Below are 13,998 nucleotides of genomic sequence, written 5' to 3' on the forward strand. Positions count from 1 at the left end.
GCTTGGAGAACCACCATTCTCAGTTCCTGTTTGAAGTATGTCAAACGGGGATGCTTAGCTTTGATCATAGAAGCAGCACTTCACTTACCCAGGTAGACTACATCTTTCTTCCTTTACACACTGAGAACGTACTCCTCCTGAGAGCAACAAGAAGATGCACGTGAACAAGAGGGACAGAAATACACCTTTTGACTCTTAAGTGAGATAGTCACATCAAATGATTTATACATGAGAAGGCTGATTCTCCTCGGCTCCCTCCCTAATCACTGCAGAGAGATAAGCTCTCCTTGACAGTGATGTAGGGCATGAGGCTTAGCATTTGGAGTTGCTCTGAAGGACCAGAGGTATCTTTCTCTACGGGCTATATAGAGAGCTTTGAGAAACTGGCTTCCTCAGATTAGTACCTATAATTATGCACCTGATCACTGTCTGATCATCCACTTCAAAACCAACCACAGCTTATGTCTATCACACCCTAGTGGAGGTTCACTGGAGTTCCTCAAGACTGATCTTGCCTGCCATGCAGACAGAAAGCCTGTCAGCTTTGGCTTGATTTGAGATTCCTATTTGAAACCGTAGCAAGTTTACTGAGGAACAAGTCAGTGCTTGCTAATGTTCATGTGAATCCAATCACATGCAGGTACTGTTGGTTATTTAAACAACTTTCCCACACCGCTTTGAACAGACTGGACTATTTAACTTTGTGTCCGCTCTTGCTCTGGGATGATGATAGACACCATCTTCAGTTTTAGTCTGTTTGCACTGGGTATACAAGTCAGCCTATAACTTTTATCCGCTCTAAGTAAGTAATGCTATTGCCATCTGGTCTTACATTAAAATTGTCTTATTCTGTAATGATGATACATCTACAGAAGCAAAAAGTACTTTGAATTTTAATATATGCATTTATGTGACTGTCAACATGCCTGATATTAATAGCTTGACTTTTACCGTAAGCAGAGGTAGAAGAAATAACACCACCTTCACAGTTCTGGCACAGTTTCCTTATGAGCTGAATTCTCAGACCATAGTTTCTGTCTCTGGTTTTTGCCATACAAACCTGAGCAGGAGTGTTCTATTTTTTATTTCAGTTTAGATTTTGAATGCTTTTATGAGTTTTTTCAATCCCTGAGAGAAATTAGAGAGGCAACAATGCTTCACTTATTGCATAACACCAACATTTATTGACAATAAAAATAACTGAACTCACACAAGAAGCCAGTTTCTGGTAGGCCCTTTTACTAGATTGTTGTTATGAAGGTTGAGCTTTTCATTTTTTACAAAAAATCCACTCTTTTTAAAGAACGGTCAGTCAATCTTTTTAGAAAGATTTAATAAATGACTTTTCCCCCCTTACCAAATTTAGTCTTTTGTTGAATTGTTTCAGTTCCTATTAAAGCTTCACAAAAATGTACCTTCTATTATATTTCTTCTAATAGGTTTCTCAGCCTTATAACTATAATAAATTTGTCAGTCTAGCTTCACTGAACACTGGACTTGAAAATCCTACCACAACAGATTATAAATATAACCATTTCTAAACCCTTTCAAGAAGTTTTACCCTTTCTTTCAACACATTTTATGTACTCAGCAATTCAGTGAAAATAACCTTTCAGAGTCATTCTTTAAACTCTCTTTCTTGGTGATAGCACAGTCGAGTCATTTGATCAGTCAGTCAGAAAACCCGAGTTCTGTTCCCATCTCTGCCAGGGTGGATTCATAGTCTGAACCAACCCACTTAAAGCCAATGTTTTCTTAAGTGTTCATTCAGAGGAAATGACCAACTTGACCCATATAGGGCCTGACTTTCAGAGTAGCTGAGTGCTCAGAACTACAATTTAAATAATTTTGAGCGGTGCCCTTTAGCACTGCTAAATAAAAAAAAAAGTCTAATGGCATCTTGTTAGGTAACCAGAAATGAAGACCCTCAGAAGTAGCTTTTATAGCAGATTTTAAGAAATATCTTTTTTTGCCTAATCTCTTTCCTCTATTTTGCTTATATGAAATTTGGTTGTTAGTTTTGGGATTTTTTTTTAGGAGAGAAGTTACATTTTTTAGAAACACAAAACACTGTTTTGATAAACAATTCTCTTCAGGATGTGTTTTAAAGTTTGAATGAATGAATGTAAACAGAATGTAACAAAACCTTTAGAACATTAATAACCATACTAAAAGCAGAGAAGCAAGCAGCATGATCACATAAATCTAAGAAAAACAAACAGAATCTAAATATCTCAAGCTCTGTGTCATAAAATGAATCAACTTTTCTTTATAACACTATGTAAAGAATAAATAGCAATGCACCATATTTGCTTTGTATGGATGAATGGGAAGCAGAGAGAGGCAAGGGTTATCTAAGTAATATAAAAGTGTAATTAATGAATACTTCCAAGGGACACAAGTAATCTGCACTAATCCCAAATCACAGCACATATAGTCTATCCTTCAATTTAAACCCCCTTCTCAGGTTTACCCATAATCAGCAAGTGGAGGAAAAGATGGACTACCTCACCCCTCTCCTTTTGAGAGAATTGTTCAGCTGAGCTCCTTGTAAGCCTGTTATGGGTCATTCTACTCATTTGACTAGTTGTGATGGTTATGGTGTGTTTCTGGTCACCTGAGTTTGAAAAAAATGAAAAGGTATAGAAATAGCTTTTAGGATGATCAAGATAGTGGAGCGAGCTTGTTTTGTGAGAAGAGATTGGATTGTTCGGCTTAGTTATCAAAGCAAAAGCAGGAAGAGTATCTGTTTTCTACTAATACATGAATAGTGTTAACATCAGAGAAAAAAAGCTTTTTAAGCAACAAGATAGAGCTAGCAGAAGGACAAATGGATGTAATGAATAAACCTTCTCTTGAACAGAGAAGTTTGAGGAAATTGCTTATGCATCAGACAAGTGAACTTCTAGGACAGCCTTCTAGACAGAATAGAGGGGGAGGGAGAGCAAGAAATGGATTTATTTTAACACAGACCTTCATCAGTTTGTGGCTGGGAGTCTGAGACATGGCTTTCTGCATGACCTTCAGAGGGAAGCCTGACTTGCAGAGCCTTTCCAGTGGCAAATCTTTTGTAGCAGCCATGTTCTGCTGAGCAGTGTTGGTGAAATTCCAGAATCACACCACCAGCATCAATATTGTAATCAGCTGCTAGTCGTCTTTGAGAGAAAACTTGGAAATTAAAGCTCCAAGTCACCTGCTGCTCTATGCCTCTGGCTATGAATAGTGTTGCAGAGGGAAAATAGGCAATAAACCATGTAATGCAGAACTTCTGCAGTCTGCTTGGCTTTGCCTGCCAAGCCAGCCTTCTTGCAGTTGACACCAATGCTATGTAGGTGTGGAGAGTATTGCCACATCATTCAGGCATTGGAAGGAGAATGTTTTTAACAAGATACCTCTGTGTTGTGAAGATCTTTCTGTCTGTGTAGGCTTCCTAATGTAAACTTCTATTTGCTGTGATCTCACTACGAGCTTTATATTACAAAGTTCTACATGACATTATTTGTAGTTGGCTGTTTGTCTGAATCTATTTCATAGCCTAAGGCACAGAAAGGCAGGTGAATTTACATTTTAGCTTTCAAGTTGGTTTTCAAATGCTGTCAGTTTAAAATATTAAAACAACAGCAAGTTCTAACAACATTCTCAGATTTTCTTGCCCAATTGACCATCTTTGCCTTTACTGAACAGGGCTCTATTTGTGATCTGAGTTATGGACAGCACTATAGAGTCCAGGCTTTAAAATAACTGGGTAAAAATGTCAGTGCTGCCATTGACGTGAAAAGGGTCAACGCTTGGTTTTCTGTCATTTATGTTTCAGCTTAGCAATAACGTAGTAAAGGAGATTTTCTTTGGAAAGATGAAGCAGTAAGTTCAGTAAGAAATATGAGAAGATAAATACATTCCAAGGAACGAGAAGATTACTTTCCTTAGGGGGTATCATTTATTTTCTTCATTAAACCATATCACAGAAGTATATCAGTTGATGGTTAGCTCTTCAGTTTCTGAAAACTGACATGACTGGCAAAAGCTGTAGGGTTGCAGCAGTTTATATCAGTTTTATAAAGAGCACGTTTTTCTAATTAAATGAGGCTTATGTGGTCATGGGTGGAGGGGTGTGTGTGTGTATGTAGCTGTGCACACATGCATGTACACATCTTTCACGTCTCTTTTTTTCAGCAATTTTTAAAGTTGACCAATTGCAGCCAAATTCAACACCAAGGTCACAAGTCCCAAAGACACTGCAATTCTAAAAGTTTTGTGAAAATAGATGGCTATTCAGAGAAAAAGAAGGGCTATAAGGAGAGCTTACCACTTGCTAGATGTCAGAGAGTCCATGTAGAATTTTTTCCTACCAACTCAAATCCATAGGAAACCAGGCTCCTTGGTTCTGTTATTCATAGAGCTGCTTATCTACTTACAGGTTTTCTGTATTTAAAGCAAGTGAAATGAAACCAGTTTATATAAGCAATCAAGCGATCTGTTGCTAAAATATGGACTGCTGTATAAATCAAGCCATTAGTGAGATGCCCTAAAGTTCCTCTCTGGAAATGGGTCTCTGTAATTGGCTAATCTCTCAAAATAATTTGTGATACCTTTTTACATATTGTGCCAACTGGAATAATCAAACAGGGCTGATTAAAATTATGCTTCCCCAGTTCTATTTGAAAAATGTAGTTCATAACTTTTATATACTTTGAATTGTCTTAGACTGTTATAGACTCTGAGAAGGTACTGTTGTCTCCACACTAGAAGACGCATAGCCAAGTGAAGAAATGGTTATTAGTCTCTGTTCATGTATGAGAGACTGTGGGTGTTACGTGTAGGAAAGATCATGAAAGCATGGCCTAAATCCCACACAGCATGCTGAAGGTAGCAAGGTACATCACCACAAGGTGCTGAAGGTACCTTCCAAAAAAGTAATCTCTGGCAGTAAAGGATCATTTTCAATGTAATCTGAATATTATTGATCGAACACTTTTGGACACTAGGGGAGTAATTTCTGGGGCACATCTCCCACTATAGATATAGCATAGAATTAGGAGTAACATCCATTTAAAATCAGAGACCAGATGTAAAAAAGAAACTACGGGAATTCATTCTGAAAGGGAACCGAGTATTTTTAAAAAAATAAAGAGCCAGTTACCTTAGGGCAGTAAAGTTGGAATTATACAAGTCAGGAACTATTCAGTCACCGAGTCTTTTTAGAGATGCACTATGAGAGTGAACCAAAGCAAATCACTAAAGAGACATTTTAAAGGACTTCAGCTCTACTCCATTGCTTTTGGCTTTTGGCTCTTCCGCTAACTGCTTTTTTCCATGTGCCTTCAGTCTTAGCCAGTAGGGTGGTAGGACTGGAGAAGAGCACGCATACCAAACCAGATACCCATGCCAATACCCACTACCTGTGCTGACCAGAAGCTGCAGCTGATGATCCACTTTGTCATTCCACACCATCTCCACCATTCCACACCACATAGTGTCTATGTGTGTGATAAAAGCAACTTATTGCTCTTGATCTTCATCCTTTTTTTTGCCCTCTGCATAATACCCAAACCAAGGGAAACCTTAAAAGCTAGCAGCCACCAATACAATATATAGCAGGATGTACTTGGGACCACAACTAGAACAGCCTCTGGCCAGGCAGTCCCTATTCTTCTGTGGGAGTCTGCAGAGCTGCATGTGTGACCCCAGGCTGTGCAGCAGTGTCAGGAGCAGCTCTCACCGTGCACTTGAACCAGCAGCTATGGCAGAAATTGCTCCTCTCAGCTAAGAGAGCATTAATTGCTAGTGTTTCAAATAGAGCAGAAAGGAAATATCCATCTAAGGCTGGACTCTCCATCTTGTTGTGAACCCCTGCCCTGTTCTTCCAAGCTGAGGTGCTTTTATCGCAGAACCTAAGTGCTCCTGTCTCAGCCCAATAAGTAACCCTGTATAAGGAATTATCTTCTAATGAACTATGTGTTTGCAAATTCCATGCAAGTTCTGAGAAAAATGGAGGGGTTCTTTTCTCCTATAGTTTATTGAGAGTTTTTGTTTGTTTGTTTGGCCTCATTGCATATGCTTGCAAGACTATGAGGAACTACAACCCTTGGAAGTTTGGGAAGTTATGATAATGTATGCCTGCCTTCTCATCATCTTCCTGGTGTAGTCTGTGTTTAGATTTCATTCACTTGCTTATAGAAAAGCAATTGGATTAGTTTTAGAAGATGAGTCAGCATGATATGGGGGTGAGGAGGAAGAGAGACAATGAAAGATCTCACAGCCACAAGACTGAGATTTACAATAAATGTGGCTTGGGAAAATTATTTGTTTACTTTGAGTAAAATTTTTACAAGGCAGTTAGGTTACTAGCTACTTTCTAGGCCAAAAAACATGTCTGAAAATCAGATTAATCCCAGTGGAAACACTAAGTTAGAAATGGCATCGTTCTTTTTAACCTGTCAAAAATGTTCTACAAAGCCCCATTTGTAGTTATGGAAAGATAAGGCACACATCATAGAAGTGCTTTAGAAAGAACCATCCTTTTGCAGTCAGGGTGCAGGATTCAGATCTGTTTGCCACACCACCACTGATGTTCCAGGCAGATCTTCCCAACATAACACAGGCAGAAAAATCTGTATTACTGAGAGTGTAGGAATATTCATACTGTATCCTGTTTCTAAGAAGGGACAATACAGGATATCCAGGGAAAGTGATAAAGAACAGCAGACATTAATTCTTACCAGGCTCTGACTGTCTGTAGACTAGGCACATCCTGAACCAGAGATCGTATCCACATCTTCATGTTTACTCCTCAGTTTAAACTCCTTTGTGTAAATGTCTGAGGATAAGGTAAAGAGCACCATACATAAATAAAGAGCAAACTTGTCTCTTTATTATGCATCCACACACTGGTACTGATGATGCACATGGGTCCACAGCTAAGGTCCCACGATACTACTACAACAGAATAATTACTATTCATCATAAATATCTTTGTCAGAAGACTGAAATAGATGTTCCTAAAATTGCTCAGGAAAATATGCAGTAATGCTGGAAAGCCAAGAGATTTAGTGATAAGGTGACAGTAAAATCTTGGCTCTGCTAAAGTCAAAATGAACTTTGCCAGTGGCTTCAGTAAAGCCCAGATTTTTGCCTTGAGAATCTGCCCAGACCAGCTGCTCTTCCTGGATGTCCTGAGAGCATCTCCTGCCTGAAGGGGCTCCGAGGAAAGGTGTGCTGTCATGAATTCAGAAAAATGGATTTTAACAAGCATGCGTGCACCATGAATGACTACGCTACTCTTTTTGTGAACAACCTACTCTTTCCAGCTTTGCTATTAATTTTCACAAAGTCAGATACTGCAGCTGAGCGCTCACGGTTGTCAGTGTTTGCATTCCACCTTGTGAGGGAGAACTGGCAAAAAACATTAAAGTAGAGAGGATTTTGTAAAAAAAATGTTGGCTTGCTATTTAGATAGCCCTGGAAAGTGACTGTTGTGAAAAATGAAAGACTTGAGCATAAACCACTTTTTTTTCCAAGCTTTCCATCTTCTGTACATACAAATAAGGAAAAGAACCACTCCCAGTCCTCTTTGGCAACTTCTCCGGCCATTTTACAGCAAGTGCTTCTGCTTGTAGGTTTAGTACTTTATGTTGTGGCTAGCTGAGTCAAATAACTCTATTAAGAGCATGGCTGACATGGATGGGAAACACAGTTTAGTGTCCTGGTGAAGCTATATCTTCAGACACTAGACAGAACTCCTGTGAAAGGAGGATTGAAGGTACCAGCTCGAAGATGGGGATTAGAGCAGAGATGGCCATCGCTGTGGCCTCACCGCAGCACTCAGACCCACAAACCTGTGTAGAGCTCTGCTGACTCTGAAGATTGTTAGCAAACTCTTGGTCTTGTTCCCAAATCTGTCTATACCGATACAACGGCAAGAGCTAAGCTGTTACACGCATCAGTTGCCATGTGGGCAAATGCAGTACACGCATTATTGATAACCACATCCTAGGAAGAAGTGGAGCCCTCCAGAATATCAACAGCGTATGATAAAATCTAAATGAGGAATGTATAATGAAGCGGGGATTAGCTGCGCAGAGAAACTTCTTAGTGCTTGAGTACTGCCTGTTTGTGCTGTAATCTGTCACAGTCCATACTACAACCATTTAATGAGGTTAGTTTATAAATTATTAATAGATAATATGAGCACCTAACAGATAAGAGTAACATGGGTTACAAGCTCATCAGCAGGTAATGCTGTATTGCAGTAATAATCAACCCGCTGAACTCCGTAATCACCTATAACAATTGAGACCTATTTGTGAAAATATCTATTAATTCTTACTAACTATTATAAATGGAAGTTTAATACAAAACATGGCAGTAATGGGCATATAATATGAGATCACTTTTTTTAATACTATTTTGTCTTTCAGCACTTGCTTATGCTTGACGAGATCCTTCTGTAAATAGGAAATATGTCAGCTAGAACTCAGGTGCGAGGTGAGAGAGAAATTTATTTTTCTTCTACCGTTGCATTGTTAGGAAGCTCAGTTTTTCAGCTGGGCAGAGGCAATAATGGTTTCATGAAAAAAACCAGTTTGTTATGGTAGTGCATAGAACAGCTGTGCAGGTAAGTTGGGTTACACAGAAATGACATCGGCTGGAAGTCACCGCCCCCCAACAACTATTCCATATCAATCAAATCGTATCCCCTAACTCTAGGTGGGTATCTAAATGGGGCAATGCCCTCCTGTGCCAACTTGGTTACAAAGTACGTCATACCCACCTTGAATCTCAGGTTTCCTTGGCTATCTGAGAAAGACTTCGGGGTTTGTGTGCATAACACAAAAAATCACAATTGCAGGGAGGCTAAATTCCACCCTCCTGAAGCTCATTACCTTCTAAATTCCCTCAAGTCTGGGACTCAAAATAATGTTTTTGGGAAAGCAGGATGTAAGCTAGAATATTTGTAATGACATGGTCTGAAACCGGTCATCATCTGTTTTACACAAGTTGAGATGAATTTTTAAAATCCAGCAAGAAGTTAACAGTAAAAATAAAATGTCTGGAATTCTTTTATCTGGAGGTCGACTGCCATTCAGCTCAGGAAGACTACAGATGTCCCCAGTGCTGTGGAGGTGCCACCCTAGGAGGCTATGGATTTAGTGCCACAATTTTCCAAACCCAGTGTGGAAGAGCTGTCTATGTAGCTTTACAGCTCTCTATATATTCTCCTCTCCTATGAGAAGCTGAACTGCGAGGATGCTACCTGCTCTGCACTGTGGCTGGGACAGGCATTTAGCTGTGTGGGTGCAGCCTACCTTTAGCGGAATAACTGTAGGTCTTTCTTCACATTGCTTTACAAAAGTACCTTGTATCCTTCACTGGATACTGAAGTCAAATAAGGAATGGATAGGAACAATTTTAGTGAATCAATTGGCTTATCTTCTGATATTATAGCAGTAGATAAAATTAAACAGAAAAAAACTGAACCCACAAAAACCAGAACAAACCCCTTCCTGCAAGCAACAGCATTTTCAGTCATTATACTGTGAATAACATGCAACAATAGGATTATGATGACTGCAAATGTACCATATTGAAATAAAATTAGTTTAAAAAGCAGGAACAATATCATCATCAGGTAGCTATGGTGGTGGAAAATAGCTTTAATAACTTTATTGTTGGAACTAGTCTAAAAAATATAAAGGCTCTCCTACCCTCCCAATACAACAGTGATTGTGTTAAAAGCAAGACCTCTGGGTCTAGAGGCTCTTTTGGTGTTCCCAGCCTATGAAAAACAAGGGCTATGGCATGCAGCTGAGTATCAGCAATGCAGAGTGTTGAAATCTCATTCAGAGATGGGTGTATTTCGGAGTACAGAACCAAACAGGAATATTCATTATATGGAAAGTTAATGCATCATGCTGCCTAGGAAGGATGCTGAGAGGTGGCACAGGAAAATCAATAAAGATTGAAGTCTCTATAACTGCAGGCAGAATGTGGAATAAGAGCTCCAAAGGCAAAGAATCCAATTGCCAAAGTTAATATTACCTTTTAGGGACACACTTTTGGACTTACTAAGAAGGAAATAACATAATGGGACTTTGCTCTCTATTTTGGAGAGGGACCACTGTATATTCTGAGAAAGAAAAGAGGGTGAGAGATGATTCAGGCAGAAAATTTGGGCAGGGGTGTCTGTGTGCTCAGGAAGACATCAACCCTGCTCAGGGCTGGTCATTGCTGAGGCTGTGATTAAGTGCCAGCTATTAACAAATACCTGCTCAAAGCACCCGAAGTGGTGGGGTTTGTGCCATGTGTGAGAGAATGGACTTTCCTCATCTGGTGTAAAGTCTGTGGGGATACAGCTGCCCCCAAACAAATTTTTTAACAAACTGGAAACCACCAGGAGGGCATTGGACTGGGTCAAGTTTTTGTGCCATATGTCTGCGACTTTATGATCGTTTGCAAAATTAGCTTTATCATGTTGTGGAACATGGTCTTCCTCCCAGCTACATGAAGTGGCAGGAGCATAAAACCAGGGATCGTCTGAAAGAAATAAGGGCATAAAAGGGGGTGGGAGGGGACTACTAATATCCCTTATTTGTGAACTTTAGTGTAATTTGAACAGCTTTATGCCATTTATATTAAATCACCCTGTTCTTTTTGCTTGTCATTTTGAAGCTTTTTCTTTTTGTCATACCTTTTATGTGACAAACTCCAGCTTAATATTTTTTTTTTTTGGCAGTTATGTACTTAATCTTCCCGATTCCTGTGGATACCAGCACAACAATGTGTTTCAGAAACTATTGAAGCTGATGAATCAGAGACGAGTCATTGATCTTTGCTGGGGACTGGAAGGTGCTGAGCCCTGGCTGATCAGGCGCCCATGACTCAAACTGGGGAATTAGGAGGAGAATTTTGGCAAATAGAGAAAACTGTGTTGTGACAGGTCTCTGCTCATCTGACCAGGTTCGCTTGAATCAGTTATTCCTCCTAACACACTCATGAAATGTTCTCCCGGTTCACTGGGTGAATGTTATGAAGATAACAATGACATGAGAGCTGGCTATGGCACTCTGCTGTTGTGGAGTTGTTACGGTGCAAGAAAGATACAGGATGTTTTTTAACACATGTAAACTGTAAACACAAATGATGAGATAAACAAATGTTGTAAAACTCTTTATACTGATATCCTGCATGAAACCAATTAGGTAAGTTTGTGGTGCACTTCATTCTTTCCAAATACGCTACACAGTAGACTACTATGGGATATGTAAACCTATCAGATGAATAAAACCCTGCCTATTGCAAATGTACTTGTGATGACAACAAAGATTGAGAAGAATTTAAGTTTTTGATTATATAGTGGCATCATCAATGAATGCACTGATCTTAGATTCATAATATAAGAGCCTACTGCTACATATTTCAGGAGCTACATCATTGCTGGGAGGTCAATAGCATTTCTGAAGTGCATACAGGATCTATAGCCTAATAGTAGACAAGCCACCTACATTCTTTTTATTTCAGAAAAAGAAAAGGAAATAGAAAAAGAAAAAGCAAATATATATTTATGGCCAATTTCACAAGCTGCAATCAATTTACAGGTCACTAGGAGACTTTCAGGCAAAGGCATAACATATGTCTAACAGGCTCAAAGTAAGAGGCTATCTAGAAAAATTGGATTTAAGTAATAAGGAAGCTTATTTAAAGCACTAAAATTCAGAAGGCAGAGTCTTTCGTAACTTAAGTAACTTAACTTTTAAGAGTTTTTATGATCCCCCCCCCTTTGTATTTTTCAGCTTGAAGGCTAGTATTAAGCAAAACTAAGGACATTCTTTGCTAGTTGCAAAGTGTGATACCCTTTCTATACCTAGCTAAATAAAGTGTTAGATAGCTTAACCCTTTTATTCTGTGTCACCTATTTTTATACAGCTACAATAGCCAACAGCTTGTTCTGGTCACAGTCACAGCCATGGCATTTGAACATGCCGGATGTTCTGCAACCTGATGTTCTCTACAAATGTCAATTCACAATGTCATGAATGAAATGATACTTAATTTAAATGCCATTAAATGATATTTTAAATTAAAACTACAACTTAGAATCAGGATGTTCATCTGATGATTGGACTCAGAGTTCACCCAACAGGTCTGATGCTGAGCCAATACCGTTAAAGATAATGATTTGAGCCTGTTTGTTAGAAAAAATTCCTGGAGGGCAAAGCTGTGTGGTACTGATGGTCTCATCAGGCTGCATATAATGAAGGCCTCAATTTGTTGTTTTTCTATGGTTTTCTATTCTTCTTGATCGTCTGCTGATGAAACCTGGTAAGCACCTTGTTATAGAAAATTGCTCATTTATCTAGTACATGCAGGACACCCCCATTCCATCCGTCTTGTGCGCTATGTAGGAACCTCTCTGCAGAGAGAATACAGCCAGGCTTTCTTTAAGAGATCATAATTTTCCTCCCGTGCTTTGGCTGAGAGAACGCTAAAGATCTCATTTTAACCTGCAATCAAGCTTGTCAGCTCCCCACTTGCCTTTCCTTTTCAGCAAGGAACCGAAGAGGATCGCAGTCTTCCTCTCTCACAGGAAGAAGGAGCATGCAGCATCTCAGAGCTCTGGTGCTGAACTACAGAACTTGCTGTGCCATATGCCAAATGGCTATTATTTGAAATAGCGTTCTCCCTCCCTTAAATCTCATTCTACAAAATTCACGGTGATTGTCATTGTCACCTGTATTTCCTGCCTCACTAAAAGTCTTTGTGAAGGAAGCACCTCAACCAACGGATGAGGACATGCTGACCACCACAAGTGACTGTAGGACATGCTGATTTCTTAGTCTAGTAGGCTATCAAGTCTTCATCTATGTCCTGCACACAGCCTACTGATTACCCAGTGTGAAGTTAGTGTAAATCAACAGAAAATGGGCTGGTCAGATGTTACTGCTATTTCCACCTAAGTAGTTGCTGGAGCTGTCACACACTCTGTAACAGCACATGGAGATGGGGCAGGCAGTTGGGCAACGCATGGTGCACAGAGGGACTGTGGGTCTGGATGATGTGTGGCTAAGTCACAGTTTCCCTATTAGGATGTGAAAATATTTTTCGAGAGGCTGTATTAGATTTCTTACAGCGTCTGAGTTTTATTTGGAGGTTCCCTCTGTTGCCTCAGTGTCTCATCCCCCCCAGGTCTGGCTTGTGAGGACTAGTGTGACACCAGCTAACAAGACTGCACATGACCTTCTGTACACATACGGTACCTATGACCAGAGCAGCAATACGTTTTATGGACCAGTACCAGAAGTAGCCATCAGCTGTGTCAAACGCATCCTAGGCCAGATTCTGTGTAGGAAAAACTTTAGTGCTCTGCTTACTCCTGGCTGCAGGCATTATACCCCAATGGACCCAGAGAAAGCTGGGACCCATAGACCCTAAACAGTGCAGAAAAACATCTACATTACACAGGAGCCTGTGCAATCAGAGCCTGCTGGCCCTCATCTTTCAGACGGGGCATCATTTTAGATCATAAGAAACCAGCAAAACAGCTGGTAGAGGGTTGTGCCACATTCCCTTCTATCAAGCCTTGGGCTTCCAGCCAATAATGCTATCCTTCCAAGACAAAACACACATACCTTCTGGCTTTCTTTGGATGTTGACTCAGAAACTCTCTCTTTCAGCAGCTCCTTAGATAAAGGAACAAAGTATTTATGATTAGATACTGTGCAAGAATATCTTGTGATATGGAACATACGACCAACACGGTTTGAGTTTGAGAGTGACAGAAATTACAAGCCATACAGAAAGCATGGCTCACGGATGCAAAGACAGTGAAATATGAAATATTGGAAACTGCTCCCATAAGAGACATGGAACTGAAATGCAGAATCTTTTCAAAATTCAAAACCATAACATAAAACACCAGCAAAGCAGGCGTCAACTCCTAAACAAGGATTTCAAGACATAAGGAAGATAACAACTTTAGAAAAGAAAAGCAAGCCCAGTGAC

This window comes from Haliaeetus albicilla, chromosome 24 (genome assembly GCF_947461875.1).
Source record: "Haliaeetus albicilla chromosome 24, bHalAlb1.1, whole genome shotgun sequence".
Taxonomy (NCBI): Eukaryota; Metazoa; Chordata; class Aves; order Accipitriformes; family Accipitridae; genus Haliaeetus; species Haliaeetus albicilla.